This window comes from Eriocheir sinensis, chromosome 8 (assembly GCF_024679095.1).
Source record: "Eriocheir sinensis breed Jianghai 21 chromosome 8, ASM2467909v1, whole genome shotgun sequence".
NCBI classification, from domain to species: Eukaryota; Metazoa; Arthropoda; class Malacostraca; order Decapoda; family Varunidae; genus Eriocheir; species Eriocheir sinensis.
The window spans coordinates 3,027,496-3,041,787 of record NC_066516.1 but is presented as its reverse complement, the minus strand read 5'-3'; the positions used below and the strand labels follow the sequence as shown (position 1 = coordinate 3,041,787).

Sequence of the window (14,292 nt, the reverse complement as noted above, 5' to 3'; positions counted from 1 at the left end):
AACGACGCGCCACAAAGATGATTCCAACCTTAAGGGCTCAACCGTACGAGGAACGACTCAAGCGACTCAATCTCTTTACATTGGAGAAAAGACGCCTACGAGGGGATATGATTCAAGTTTTCAAGTATCTGAAAAAATTCAATAACGTCGATTACTCCAAATTCTTTGAACTGCAAACCAACTCAAGAACTAGAAATAACGGTTTACCCATTCAGTCTAGTCGATGTAACACAGACATCGGAAGGAGTTTCTTTTCAAACCGAGTCATCCGTCACTGGAACAATCTTCCTTCAGAAGTAGTAAATGCGAATACTATCAACTCCTTCAAATATAGAATCGACCGTCACTTCGCTGCGTCGGGAGTAAACTGAATATTGAGGTGTCTTCATCTGCTCCTCAATATCGAGGTGCTTTCATCTGCTCCTCAATGTCGAGGTGCTTTCATCTGCTCCCCAGGCCCCAAGTGGCTGTCGAGCAGATTAAATCACCTAAGCGGGCAACCTCGTAATGAGCCAACAGGCTTTCTGTTGCCTGCCTTTCCATGTTTCCATGTTTCCATGTCCATACTAAGCTTCTGCTGCACATCTAATATTTTTTATTTATTTATCTGTCACCCTGTGTTGGCCGTTTTCCTACAATAATATCTGTAAACGTTTTCTTACACATCCTGTCTCTTATTATTTAAATTACTAGCCTACTTTTATTACGGCCTCTTTCTAATCTACTAAATGCTGAATGAACTTTTGCTACTACTACTACTACTACTACTACTACTACTACTACTACTACTACTACTACTACTACTACTACTACTACTACTACTAGGACTACTACTACTACTACTACTACTACTACTACTACTACTACTACTACTACTACTACTACTACTACTACTACTACTACTACTACTACTACTACTACTACTACTACTACTACTACTACTACTACTACTACTACTACTACTACTACTACTACTACTACTGCAACTACTTCTACTACTATTTTTTTTTTTACGGGCCTCCATCTATTAGAGTTGCGTTTTGAGCGGTATATTCTCTCATATCCTTTCACAAAGCAATTCATTGGCCCCACCCCGCCAATGACTGTGGCCGACTACCATCTTTATTTAATATTACAAACTTTACTTAACATTTTATTTTCTACTACTACTACTACTACTACTACTACTACTACTACTACTATTACTACTACTATTTTTTTTTACTACATAAATGATACCTCCACCCATGTTTATTTTCCCAACACATAATCATGGAGGGCTCCATAGCTTGGAGGTCATTAGCCCCAACTCTGTTCGCTAATGACTGTGGCATCCAACCATATCACTAATACTACCTAGCACTAAATCCCCTATCACCTATTACGTCCAGATCCCCCTTTCCTTAAGTACTCAAGTCACTCCCGACCAACCCTAACTACTACTACTACTACTACTACTACTACTACTACCACCTATTACTATTACTATTATTATTACTATGAATACTAATATTACTACTACTACTACTACTACTACTACTACTACTACTACTACTACTACTACTACTATTACTATTACTATTACTACTACTGCTACTACAACAACTACTGCTACTACTACTACTACATAAATGATACCTCCACCCATGTTTATTTTCCCGACACATAATCATGGAGGGCTCCATAGCTTGGAGGTCATTAGCCCCAACTCTGTTCGCTAATGACTGTGGCATCCAACCATATCACTAATACTACCTGACTACTACTACTACTACTACTACTACTACTACTACTACTACTACTACTACTACTATCACTACTATTACTACTACTACTACTACTACTACTACGGGCATCCATCTATTAGAGTTGCGTTTTGAGCGGTATATTCTCTCATATCCTTTCACAAAGCAATTCATTGGCCCCACCCCGCCAATGACTGTGGCCGACAACCATCTACTACTACTACTACTACTGCAATTACTACTACTACTACTACTGCAACTACTACTACTACTACTACTACTACTACTACTTCCAGTAATTATAATAATAATAATAATAATAATAATAATAATAATAATAATAATAATAATAATAATAACGGTAATAAAAATAATAATGGTAATATAATAGTAATAATAATAAAGCTATTAATATCATATTATTATTATTATTATTATTATTATTATTATTATTATTATTATTATTATTATTATTATTATTATTATTATTATTATTATTGTTATCAGTAATTATATTATCGTCATCATCATCATCATCATCATCATCATCATCATCATCATCCTAATTACCACCACTTAATTATTATTTCCTTATTATATCCACTGCTCCACTTCATGAACATGGGAGTTCATAAGTCTAACATGAAACGCTCCACGGTTTACTTGGACTCCACGAGAGAGACTGGTATGTGTGGTGTTCATGCTGAAGGGTTGTTTACCGCCCTGCAAGCGAGAAAACTTTATTTAATGGTGGAGGACAGGGAGATGAACGTTTTTTTATCGGTTTCCGGTTGACCAGTCTCTTGGTATTCCACATTTTCAAAGCTTATCTCCCTTGATTGTCTTTTTCCTGTTTATTATATCAGTGAAACGGTCTCGTAGCATAGTCATCGTTCAGTTTTTTCCTTAATTATTATGATAAGATTGTGAATCCAGTCCACTGGCCTTCCAATCTACTTTGGTTTGTCCGCTTAGAGTAATTAATCAATCAGTCAATGGGGGCATACGCCTTGGGCGTGCCGCCTCGTCCACCCTTAAGACAGTAAGGAAGATAGATTAGACATACTGTATGGTGTCCAGGCCACTCAACATTGAGTCTATTAGCGGGTAACTGAGGAGTCCAGGCAATGTCACCTGGTCACCCTGATGTCTCGGAGAAGTCTTTGTTCCTGCTTCACCGTAGATACAAAGGCAAATTTTCAGCTTAGTGGCTCCCTAGGTTTTAACAGGTATGGGGTTGAGATAGTTTAGATATCGAAGTTCTGAAGTCTTAAGGTCATTTATGGACAACCCCATGATGCGCTGCACCTCAGTACACGCATAGTGATAGCAACTATACAGGCGCCCAACCTTAGGCATCTGCCACCTTCCTCTTGTAAACGTTTCTATTATATATTCATTTGGATGCCTAACAGTGTAAATGTGAAACAAATTCAAGTGTACTTTGTGAGTAAAGGAAAACGTATGCTTCGATTCTGAAAATGAATAAAAAAAAAAAATTATGCATGTACGCTTATATCCCAAAGCTCTCATCGTGAAGGACGTGGCCGTGGCGTCGGGACTTCCCATTGCTTCCCCAGGAATCCCCAGCAGGATGTTACCTGGATCGCTTACGTGTGATGATGTATGGTTGACAGCTACCGTTTTCAGGCTTAGGACTGTCCCTGTCATGTTCGAACACGTTAACTGATGGCCATGTGTGACTAAACATTTTTCATCCTTAAAGTAGCGATAGACGATTACAAGTTGTTTACCACCTCTGGAGACTTACAGGTGGTCAGGATGTTGTGCCGTCCCAGGGGAATGTTTATCCGTCGGGGAAGCTCCGTGTCCACACATTACATTTGTCAATTAACTGCGAGAATATCCCCAGCCAGTAGCTGCTTCAGCATTTATGGCTTACCATCAGTTATGATCACGGGTTCCCGAGTCAAGAATATACCGACAAGCTTTGCTCGAGTGTTTACAAGAAGGGATGGGTGGTGTGCCCACGCCTGTGGCGCAGCTGTAGGGGCGATAAACATCCAGAGTAAAAGATGTAACAGGCACGCACACTGTCCGGAGAGGTGGATGGAAAGGGATAGGTAGACACATCTTTACTTATCAAAACTTAATTAAGTTAAATATTACAAATTAAAGACAGCATGTCTAAAATGTGTGTAGAGAGCACGAGAGTATACCAACGACGTTAAAGTAATGGACTCATATCAAAGTTAACTGGATTTTCGATGAAAAAGAAACTGTAAAAAAAAATCAGAGTCGCAGATGTCTTCCCAAGTGATTCTGAAGAAAACTAAAAAGAAATGATCGAAGAATTCCACAAAGAGGGGGAAGTCTGAGACTAAGACTGAAAATGAATATGAAGGAAACAAAAGTCATGTTAGAATTAGTTGGCTATAGAACAAGTAATGATCGATAACGAAACACGTGGGAGAGCAGAGTAATACACATATCTAGTAGAAATAATTAATTAATGGAAATCCAACCCACGAAAAAATAATTTAGAAAGAGAATGAATAAAATGGAGTGCTTTGAGTTAACAAAATATTATAATGAATAGTAACCTAGTATACCCTCCCTGAAGAGAGGGGTGTGCAATGAATGTATTCTGCCAGTCCTAACATACTGATCAGAAACTTGTCATAGACACACGGAGTGACAAACCAAGAAATTTCAGCATAAATAGCTAAAGAACTTAAAAAAGAGAAATGAGTTTTAAAGTTACCAAAAATTACGTAAATCTCTATTGCAAGGCTAAATCTCCAGCAGCGATGGAGCAATTGGCCAGGGCGGCAACGGCGACCAGACCTCCTCCAATTTAGGGGATTTAACAACGTTTGGGTACTATTACATCAACTATGAAATCTGACCCTGGCAACGAACAGTCTTAGGATTCCGGCAAGTGAAAACAAATTTGTTATATTGCTAAAAGCCAACTCCATTAATACACTATGCATGACTTTCATACATTATGAAAAAGCATGTACCCAGCTAAAACGTCAACAGTCATACAGGCACTGAGGAGGCAGAAAGTAGGTGAGCCTACATAAAGTTGTTGAAAAATGTATAGGCCTTTTGAAACAGCACGGCAACAACTAAATTCCATAAAAAAGTGAGAAGATTCCACTAAGAAGAAAGGAGTTAAGGAAGGCGACACACTATCTCCGAAATTATTTACGACTTGCTTAGAATAAATATTTAAGAAGTTAGTGAGATACATAGGAATCAAGATAGGCATTGAATATTTCCTTGGAGTAGTGGTTAGTGTACCTGGCTACGACTCTGCGGGCCCGGGTTCGAATCACGGGTGAAATTAAAGCATTTTGAGGAGCGGGATGGTGTACACTAACATCAGACACAGAGAGAGGAAGATAACGTTGGGAAAGGCTCTTGTCCCGCAGTGGAACAATAATTACTGAAGTGGACAACATTATGGTTACCATGTTAAAATAATAGTCATCATCACTGCTATAGTCATTATTATTTTTGTTAATATTATCATTACTATTGTCATCTTCGAGGTTTATAATAATGAATGTAATAATAATAAACACTTGCCTGCGCCACAAGGGGCTGGGGCCGACCATCAGGCCCTATCAAGAGAGCTATAGGCGAAAACGTAAAATAAATAAATAAATAGATAAATAAATAATAATAATAATAATAATAATAATAATAATAATAATAATAATAATAATAATAATAATAATAATGCTTGTAATAATGAAAAAAAAAATAATAACATTACTATCATCAATATTATTTTTCATTATTATTAATATTAATATAATTATTATTATTATTATTATTATTATTATTATTATTATTATTATTATTATTATTATTATTATTATTATTATTACTAATATTAGGTGTATTATTATTACTATTATCAAGTCAACAAATTATATGAAATGTATGGTCACCTACAATGGGGTATATTCATTCTTAGCAGGTGTCACCAGTGACCGAGTATCAGGGCCCACGAAGCTTGAACTATTCTTTCAATTATCCTAAATTACCTGTGTTTCTCTGAGACTTGTAACAATTACACTTCAATACAGCAAGTGATACTTTTGTTAACAAAAATGTTGTTGATCATTCTCGTTTTTTAATTTATTGGTAAACGAGAGAAAATAAATGACCGATGCAAGGTTCTATTTAAAAATCTTTCCTGCATGAAAGCCCTTCGAAATCAAGCAGCATTGAGCTTTTCAAAAAAATTATATCTATATTACAATATTTGCTGTGTACCTGCTTTGGGTGTATCAGTCTCGCCTTTGACGGAATTTATCAAAAACCTTAAAAAGTCAAGCGTCTCGACAGAAACCGTAGCATTCATTGTTTGATCTTCCGGGGGGACGCTGGCTTCAGCTTCCAGTGTTACGCTCCGCCCTCAACCTCTGACCTCAAACCCCATCACCATTGACCTGCCCACCCTCTTCATGGCGGCAGGCATCCACATAAGGTCTTGGTCCACCCCAAATAAAATGCAGCAGTCATTTGAGGGTGGAGTGTAGTAAGTTGGAAGCGGACCCAAACACTTAATAAATTCCGTCAGAGGCGAGACTAATGCACACAATGCAGGTACTCAGCAAATATTGTAATACAAATATAATTTTTCTAAAAGTTCAGTTCTGCTTGATTTCGCAAGGCTTTCATGCAAGAAAGGATTTTAAAGAGGAAAAACCTGCATCGGTCATTCACTTACTCTCGTTTACCAATAATCAAAACAAAGAGAATGCTGAAGTACATTTTTATTATCAACAGTATCACTTATTGTATGAAGCGTTAATTGTTACAAGTCCCAGGGAAACACTGGTCATTTATGATAATTGAAAGAATAGTTCAAGCTTCTTGGGCCCTGAGACCAGGTCGCTGGTGACACCCACTGGCTGGCAACTCTGTAGACCTTGCCTTCCCTTCGTCTCTCCCGCAGACCTTCGTTCCAAAAATGCTAGTGACTATAGGTACGCACCGCCCTTCCCTTCGATCTTCGTCGCTAAACCTTCGTGGCTCTTGGTACGGGCCTCAGTGAATATACATACCTCATTGGAAATCACAAACAAATGCAGCCAGAGTTACCGTGACAGACTGTAAGCTTTAAAGTATTTTGAGGAAATGGATTCTCATCAGTTGTTAATAAATTTCTGATTTTTCGTATTATAATAAATTAAATGTTCTACGATATACGCTATTGAAAAATTATATATAAAATATATGTCCAAGGCTAGTGTTTCAGCGGCGTGAAGTCTAAATCTCTTCCCACCCTGAAGCGACTGATTCTTGCCGGAACATATTTTTGATTTTGATTATTCAAATATAAAGTTGCGTGGACTATAGACTTTTTGAGATATAATTAGATATAATTCTTTACACACACACACACACACACACACACACACACACACACACACACACACACACACACACACACACACATATAAACATTCCTCTGATAGCTTAGTCGGTAAAGCGCTGCGCTGCCAGGCTTCTCGGCCTGACAGGCGGCGGTTCGAGCCCCGCTCAGGCCCATTTTTTTCCGCTGACTAGGAGTGGTTACTGTCCCCCTTTGAGCAAGGGGGATGAGGTGTGTGCTGTGTGAGGTCCTGACCGTACCCAAACATCGATTAATGAGCCTTGCAGTTGCTCTAATTGGGAGGGTACTTGCTGGTGATTGCGGGTCCAATTCGTGATCAGGCCGTGGCGAAATACACACACCAGTCCGATAACTCAGTGGATAAAGCTCTGCCCTGTCAGACTCCGGACTGGTAGACTAGGCTCGGACCCCGCTCAAGTCAGGATTTTTCCGCTGACAAGGAGTGGTTACTGTCCCCTTTTGAGCAAGAGTGATGGGGTGGTGTGGTGTGTGAGGTCCTGGCAGTACCCAGAGATCGACTGTAATGACCTTGCTCTAATCGGGAGGGTGCTTGCTGACGATGGCGAGTCTCTCTCTCTCTCTCTCTCAACTGTTTTTGTAGCATGCAACTGGAAAATTAGAAGAGGTCTTTCATGTTTTACTACTCTTTAACATTGCAATTAAAAAGCATGTTGGAGAAGCTGCATTTTGCCTCTTACAGATTGTATGAAGATGAAATGAATATTTTGCTAAATCCATCTCTAAATCTATCTATAATTCCTTTTCAAACTCATATATGTATATACGGATAGAATTACTGGAATAAACATACTGAAAAGCTAAAAAAAAAAAAAAAAATTGTGGTCTAAACCAAAAAAAACTGGTTTAAACCAAAAAAAACTGGTTTAAACCAAAAAAAAAAAGGTTTAAAAAAACATTGGTTTTTGCCAACCCTTGTTTCTCTCTCTCTCTCTCTCTCTCTCTCTCTCTCTCTCTCTCTCTCTCTCTCTCTCTCTCTCTCTCTCTCTCTCTCTCTCTCTCTCTCTCTCTCTCTCTGTCTGTCTGTCTGTCTGTCTGTCTGTCTGTGTGTGTGTGTGTGTGTGTGTGTGTGTGTGTGTGTGTGTGTGTGTGTGTGGAGCGTTAACATCTGCGCATGACAAGTGTTCCACAGGCTAATGGTAAGGGGGGGAAGCTGTACACCATGAACATTAATAAAACTCGAACGTATACGGACAGAAACTGGTAAACCAACACTCGGAAAGGCACCAAAGCTTGCGAAATAGACATTCTCCTTAATGTGTTTTTTTCTTCTCAGTTACGGCTGAATACTGACTGGAAATTATCGTAACTCGTTGCGTCCTTAAATTTACATAATTACTGACACAATAAAAAAATAAAAAAAATATGGAGGCTGTTTTGATAGCAAGCCCAAGGCGCACCAACAGCCCTACACAGTTTTTTTTTCTTGACTAGTCTTGTTTTGGGGCACTACGCGCCTTTAATCCTTCCTGAAGTCTGTGTCATTCGATTAAAACCGGCAGCGTATCTAACCAAACATTATTGTTGTTTTATCTATACTTTTTTTTTAATTTTCCAATATCACCGTTTCTTAAAACTTTCTTTTTTATCATTACCTAAACCAGTAGTGTCAGTGCATCGCTTGCTAATGTCATGGCATGGTCAAGGAGACAGTGGCGGTGACCCTGTGCAAAGAGACACAAAGTTGCGTCCTCACCAAGGAATATAAGGAACTCGTGGCCTTTTGATCTCCATGGGTGAATTGACATTCTCTTAGCCGCTTATGTCCGTGCTACACTGCATAGGTACCCACCTGAAAAGAAGAAAAGAAAATGACGGAAATACTTACGAAAAGGCCAACAGCCAGGACGAAGACGAAGTACAAGACAACTACCAGAATGTCTGGCCACTTCATAGGCATTTTCTCCCCCGTCTCATCCGCCATGTTGCCGAGCTGCTGCCGAGAGTCTCTCGAGTACTGTAACTTGCACTCCCTTCTTGGTGAATGCCACGCCGTACACTGCTTATGCTCGTCGCTAGTCCCTGCTCACCCGTAACTCGCTGCTGTTGCAGCGCCTGCGCTCATTAAATCTTTCCCCACACTCTCACTGCGCACGCTCCACCTTCCTGAAATTCCGCTCCCCCCAGTTAGTACTAGGTATTGTTACGACTTGTTAATCAGTACACTTTGGCCTTATCTACACTGCTCCAGCTGATGTGTGCGCTCGTCGATAACTCACTTTCCGAAAATGACATGGAACGAGCTACACTTTCAAGAAAAACTTAAGTGCCTGTTATCTGTTGAACCATATTTTCGAAATATATTATATACTCGCATACCAGATCCGATCTGTGGGCTACATTTTTTTCTCTATCTTTGAACCAAATATCAAACTTTGTAAAGAAAAAAAATCTCTCTCTCTCGCTGGTGGTTAAATCAGAGCACGTTGTTTATATGACATGGTCGTAACTTTTAGTCAGAAAAGTTCGTTAGTTACTCGTCTCTTAAGATTAATTGAGCAGAAAGTTTTGTTTCATGTTATGTTGCAAGTTCTGTCCCCACATTCTACAAGGCCTTTCAGAGACTCAGGTAAAACACTGATAAAAAAAAAAAGCAAGACAAATGGGATATGCCATCCCAAGTTTTTTCTCTAAGACTAACCAGACAGAAGAAGTTATTGATTTTTTCGTATAAATTAAAAAGGCGCAGAATGTCAAAAATCTTATGATATATATTCAGTCGCAATTTACTCTAAACGGTCTAACAGTGCAATGAAACTGTGATTAAAATAATGTGAAAACTGACTGACTCAAATGCATTTTTTCTTTCAACTGGGTAATCAGACCTCGTTTCGCAACATCAGTGCCCTCTCTGTCCTCACCATGCTAGGGGTGTCACAAAATCATAATTTTTTCAGGGCAGGGAATACGTCAATAAGAAAATCCAACTACAGAAATCGAGAAAAAAACGAAAAAGATCACGAAAACTGTGAAAAAAATTATGTGTAATGGTTAGCCTTTTGCCTGTATTTTGTCAAAGTTTTAGTCCGTTATCCGCAATAATTATATCGATGTGTATGTATTATTCACCTCCCCCCACTCACTCAATTTACTTTTCAAGACAAAAACTTTCAAAAACTGCACAAATCATCCGGTGGTTTCTGGCATGTAGACAAGTGACACATACAAGAGACAAAGAACACCAATAGGCTGCCAGCCTTCACTGAGCGAGAAGGTTTGTATATCTCTGTCGCAGCCAGGCCCAACTTGCCTTGAAGCGACTTGCTGCTTGTATGGCATTTTTCAGAGTAATGACTTGGTCTTCAAAAAATAATGTAGCTCTGAAGTGACCTAGAGTGAAGAGTGCTGAGGCAAGGAGGGCAAATAAGCAGCGATTACAGGAGGAGCGAGGAGAAGATGAAGGAAATGACACGTCTCACAGACGAGATAATACCTTGCCTCTATGGAGGGCAAAGAGGTAATAGGAGCTCAATTAGCTATAAATACAGCTAAACTTACAGGTATAATGTATATCATAAAACACAACGTATATGCGTAAAATATCTTCATAATATGACGCCACACATTGAGCACTTTATCAGCTCGGATCTTGAAAAAAAAATTTGAACTTTATATCTCGGCCAGTTTTTATTTGATTATAATGAAACAAAATTAGAAGCAAGATGAATGATCATTTAAGAGTACAGATCTTTTTTGTTATGTATGTGAACACTGATTTTGATATTTTTAAATAAAACACCTTACGTATTTGTTTAATTATAAAACGTAAAATGTTACAAGTGACACAAAAAAAACATTCTGAGCTTTTGAAGCCCACCAAGAATGTTGTTAACCTAATTAATTTGAAAGTGGAAGCACCATAATGAAGTTATAAAAGTCAAAATGTTGAACGGGGGATTGGGGGAGTAAAAAAAAAAAGGGGGGGGGGGTTAAGGTATGATGATGCACATCCAACCACTACATCAGGACATACATTTTAGATTGGTTCACCCATAATCAATGGCGGTACAGCATACCTTGATCTTTGCCGGACTCTGACCTTAAGATCATCTATCTGTCATAACGTATAGAAGGATTATCTGACGAGGATAAATCTGTCATATGCTCTGAAATGCTATTTCCGATGAAAACAACAATATATATTTGAAATTATCAAGTGGAAGATCTATGTCGGTGCGTGTAGGTTATTTATATTTGTTGACTTGCCACGGGGAAGAGTTAAAATTATTCTCAGTGACGTCATGAGTAAGAGAAATAGGTCACCACCTGTAACAAGATGATATTAAATATGGCAAGGCTTTCGTTTGTCCGCGAGGATGAGTTGATCAAAGTCATCGCGGCTTGTTACCGGGATCGGTGGAGTTTTTTGGTCAGGCCATCTGTACTGCAGGGTCTGAGATGCCTTCTAGGACTTTAATCGCCGTCCGCCTCGCTGCAATAATGTTTTTGTCGTTGTCCGTCCGCCCCTCCGTCTGTCTGTCTACCTCTCAGTTACTTAAGTGTCTGTAAAACATATTAACATATAGTTACCAAATACATATGAGAACATCATTAGTTGAAAATCACAAAGTGATTAACTTCTGGAAAACTCTGATAAAACATTAGATTTTTGGAAATGAATTTTAAAGACTGACTGACTGGATGTCTTAGTGTGGCAACATAGGAAAACCCTCTTGTGCTTTGAAGGAAGACCATGAGTGCGTTCAGAGGAGGGAACAAGAGGTTAGAAGTGTTTCGACTCTGGCCATGCCTAGTTCACGCAGGGGTAGTTCAGCCACTTCCTGATAAAATACGAGAAAAAAAATGGATGAATGATGACCACTTCCAAAATATAATTATGGGCAATGTGGTGGGTGATACGTTTTCTCTTGAATAAGCTTTTTCTTTTTTCACCCCGAAATTCATTTCGAGAGTTAACTTCGATGATTATGTAAAAGGTAAAGCAGCACTGTGGCTGTAGAGTTATTACTTATATGTGTATAGTGTAAAGTAGATATATATTGATTATGTAAACTAATGTTTTCTTAAGGATTAAAAAAGGATTAAAACTTTGCTTTGAGGTCATTCATATTTGTCATACTTTGAAAAAGGGAATTCATGTTTAGAATCACGGTTAAACCTCAACTAATATGGGTCATACGGCATGTGTAATCATATAATATAAATTATAGGGAGAGATAGATAGAAGATGCATACATACATACATGCATACACACATACATACATACATCAATACATACATGCATGAACAGATATCTTACACACACACACACACACACACACACACACACACACACACACACACACACATACACACACACACACACATTCTAAACGATTGCGTATATCATTTTGTTTGACTGGCTCTTCGTCACTGGAAGTAAAACTCCATAAATTTTCATAGATAACTTTAATCAACGCCTCAAATGGTGAGAATTGTAAGCTCTCCCTCGAAGAAGATAGAATAAGCGGTTCTCCTCCCATCCCAGGTGTATCCTTGGTAAAACGACGAAACATAACAAATAATATTGACTTGTCCTATGTTCCACCGTGATTTATCAAGAGTCAAGGTTTGAGTTTCGTTCCAAGATGTGCGGTGTGTTATAGGGAACCACTCATGAGATTGGTAACTGAACCTCATACTTGGTAATTAACGATAGTTATATCTACTGAATTTTAGGTAAAAGGGCATGTCGCAATAAGTGTGAATGTTCAAACGCAGTTCCTAAGCGGAAGAGTCAAGTGCCGTGATTCGGAGAAGGAGATAAGGAACGAGTGGCCCAAATGCGTCTTGCACGGAGCAGCCCGCCACTGGAGAGGCACTTGAGAAGCTGATCGACAGGTAACAGAGAACGTGATAACAGAGGGAAATGCGCCAGGTTTTACGCCTTGATTAATAGGTTAACTAACAAAATCTTCTAAATATAACTGAATAATGTCAAAATGCAGCCTAAAATCGTATTTTTTTCATATCTGTTCTTTCGGTTAATGATTCCGTCGTAATACTTTTAAACTCAAGAACATACTTCGTATTCATTGTTCAGTGCTGCCCGGGAGTTGATGGAAAGCTGGCGCTGCTTATTCTGTCTCCTGACGGTTACTGAGCTGAGTTGCTTCACGTGGCCACCAGGGAAAATTTATGTTTCACCGGACTCAACGGCAAGTATGCCGTGATATAATGCTGTATGTACCGTCACTTAAAGGTATTTTAATCAATGCCGTGCCATTCCTATGTTTGGTAAATTAAAAAGTAAGAGTGGCGTGGTCACATTTTTCATATGAACTCACAGACCAGGCATTTCTAAAAGTTTAGACTAGAGAAATCCAGTTTCCATGCAACGATAATGATCACCAGCATATTACAACTTTATTTTTGCTTCGGGACGAGGCAGAAACTGTGTGTGTGTGTGTGTGTGTGTGTGTGTGTGTGTGTGTGTGTGTGTGTGTGTGTGTGTATGCAATTCACTATGTGTGTAATTTAACTTCACTCTTCTCTCACTAAATCAGCTTCCTCGAGGTTGGGCGTTCTGTACCGTCTCCGCCAGTTCTTTTCCCCCGCAGTTGCTATGGGGGAGCTCCACTCACACAGCACTTTTAGACACAGTAGTCTAAGGCTCTTCGTCTCATCAACTCCTCTCCTCTTACTGACAGTCTTCTACCTCTTAAATTCCGGCGCCATGCTGCATCTCTTTCTAACTTCTATCGATGTTTTCACGCTGACTGCTCTTCTGAACTTGCTAACCGCTTGCCTCTCCCCCTCCCGCGGCCCCGCTGCACACGACTTTCTACTCAAGCTCATCCCTATACTGTCCAGATCCCTTATGCAAGAGTCAACCAGCATCTTCACTCTTTCATCCCTCGCGCTGGTAAACTCTGGAACAATCTTCCTTCATCTGTATTTCCTCCTGCTTACGACTTGAACTTTTCAAGAGGAGAGTATCAGGACACCTCTCCTCCCGAAATTGACCTCTCTTTTGTCCACTTACCTTAACTCTTTTTATAGAAGCAGTGATTTGCGGGCTTTTTTTAATTATTATTATTATTATTATTATTATTATTATTATTATTATTATTATTATTATTATTATTATTATTATTATTATTATTATTATTATTATTATTATTATTTTCCTTTACTGAAAAAAATCA

The 14,292-nt window shown here is 38.9% G+C and overlaps 1 long non-coding RNA gene across 2 annotated transcripts in view; it reads right to left on the bottom strand.

The window, feature by feature from the left end:
* LOC126995375 (uncharacterized) overlaps window positions 1-11,641 on the bottom strand; it is a 49,547-nt gene extending 37,906 nt beyond the window's left edge. Inside the window, exons 1-2 of one of the 2 annotated variants that reach the window (XR_007750220.1) lie at window positions 11,492-11,641; window positions 8,972-9,249 (exon numbers count right to left, since the gene is read on the bottom strand). This is a non-coding gene — a long non-coding RNA (uncharacterized LOC126995375). Of the gene's footprint in view, window positions 1-8,971; window positions 9,294-11,491 lie in introns of those variants that run through there. The other variant, XR_007750219.1, reaches the window with a different exon arrangement.
* Between the last annotated feature and the right edge of the window lie 2,651 nt (window positions 11,642-14,292).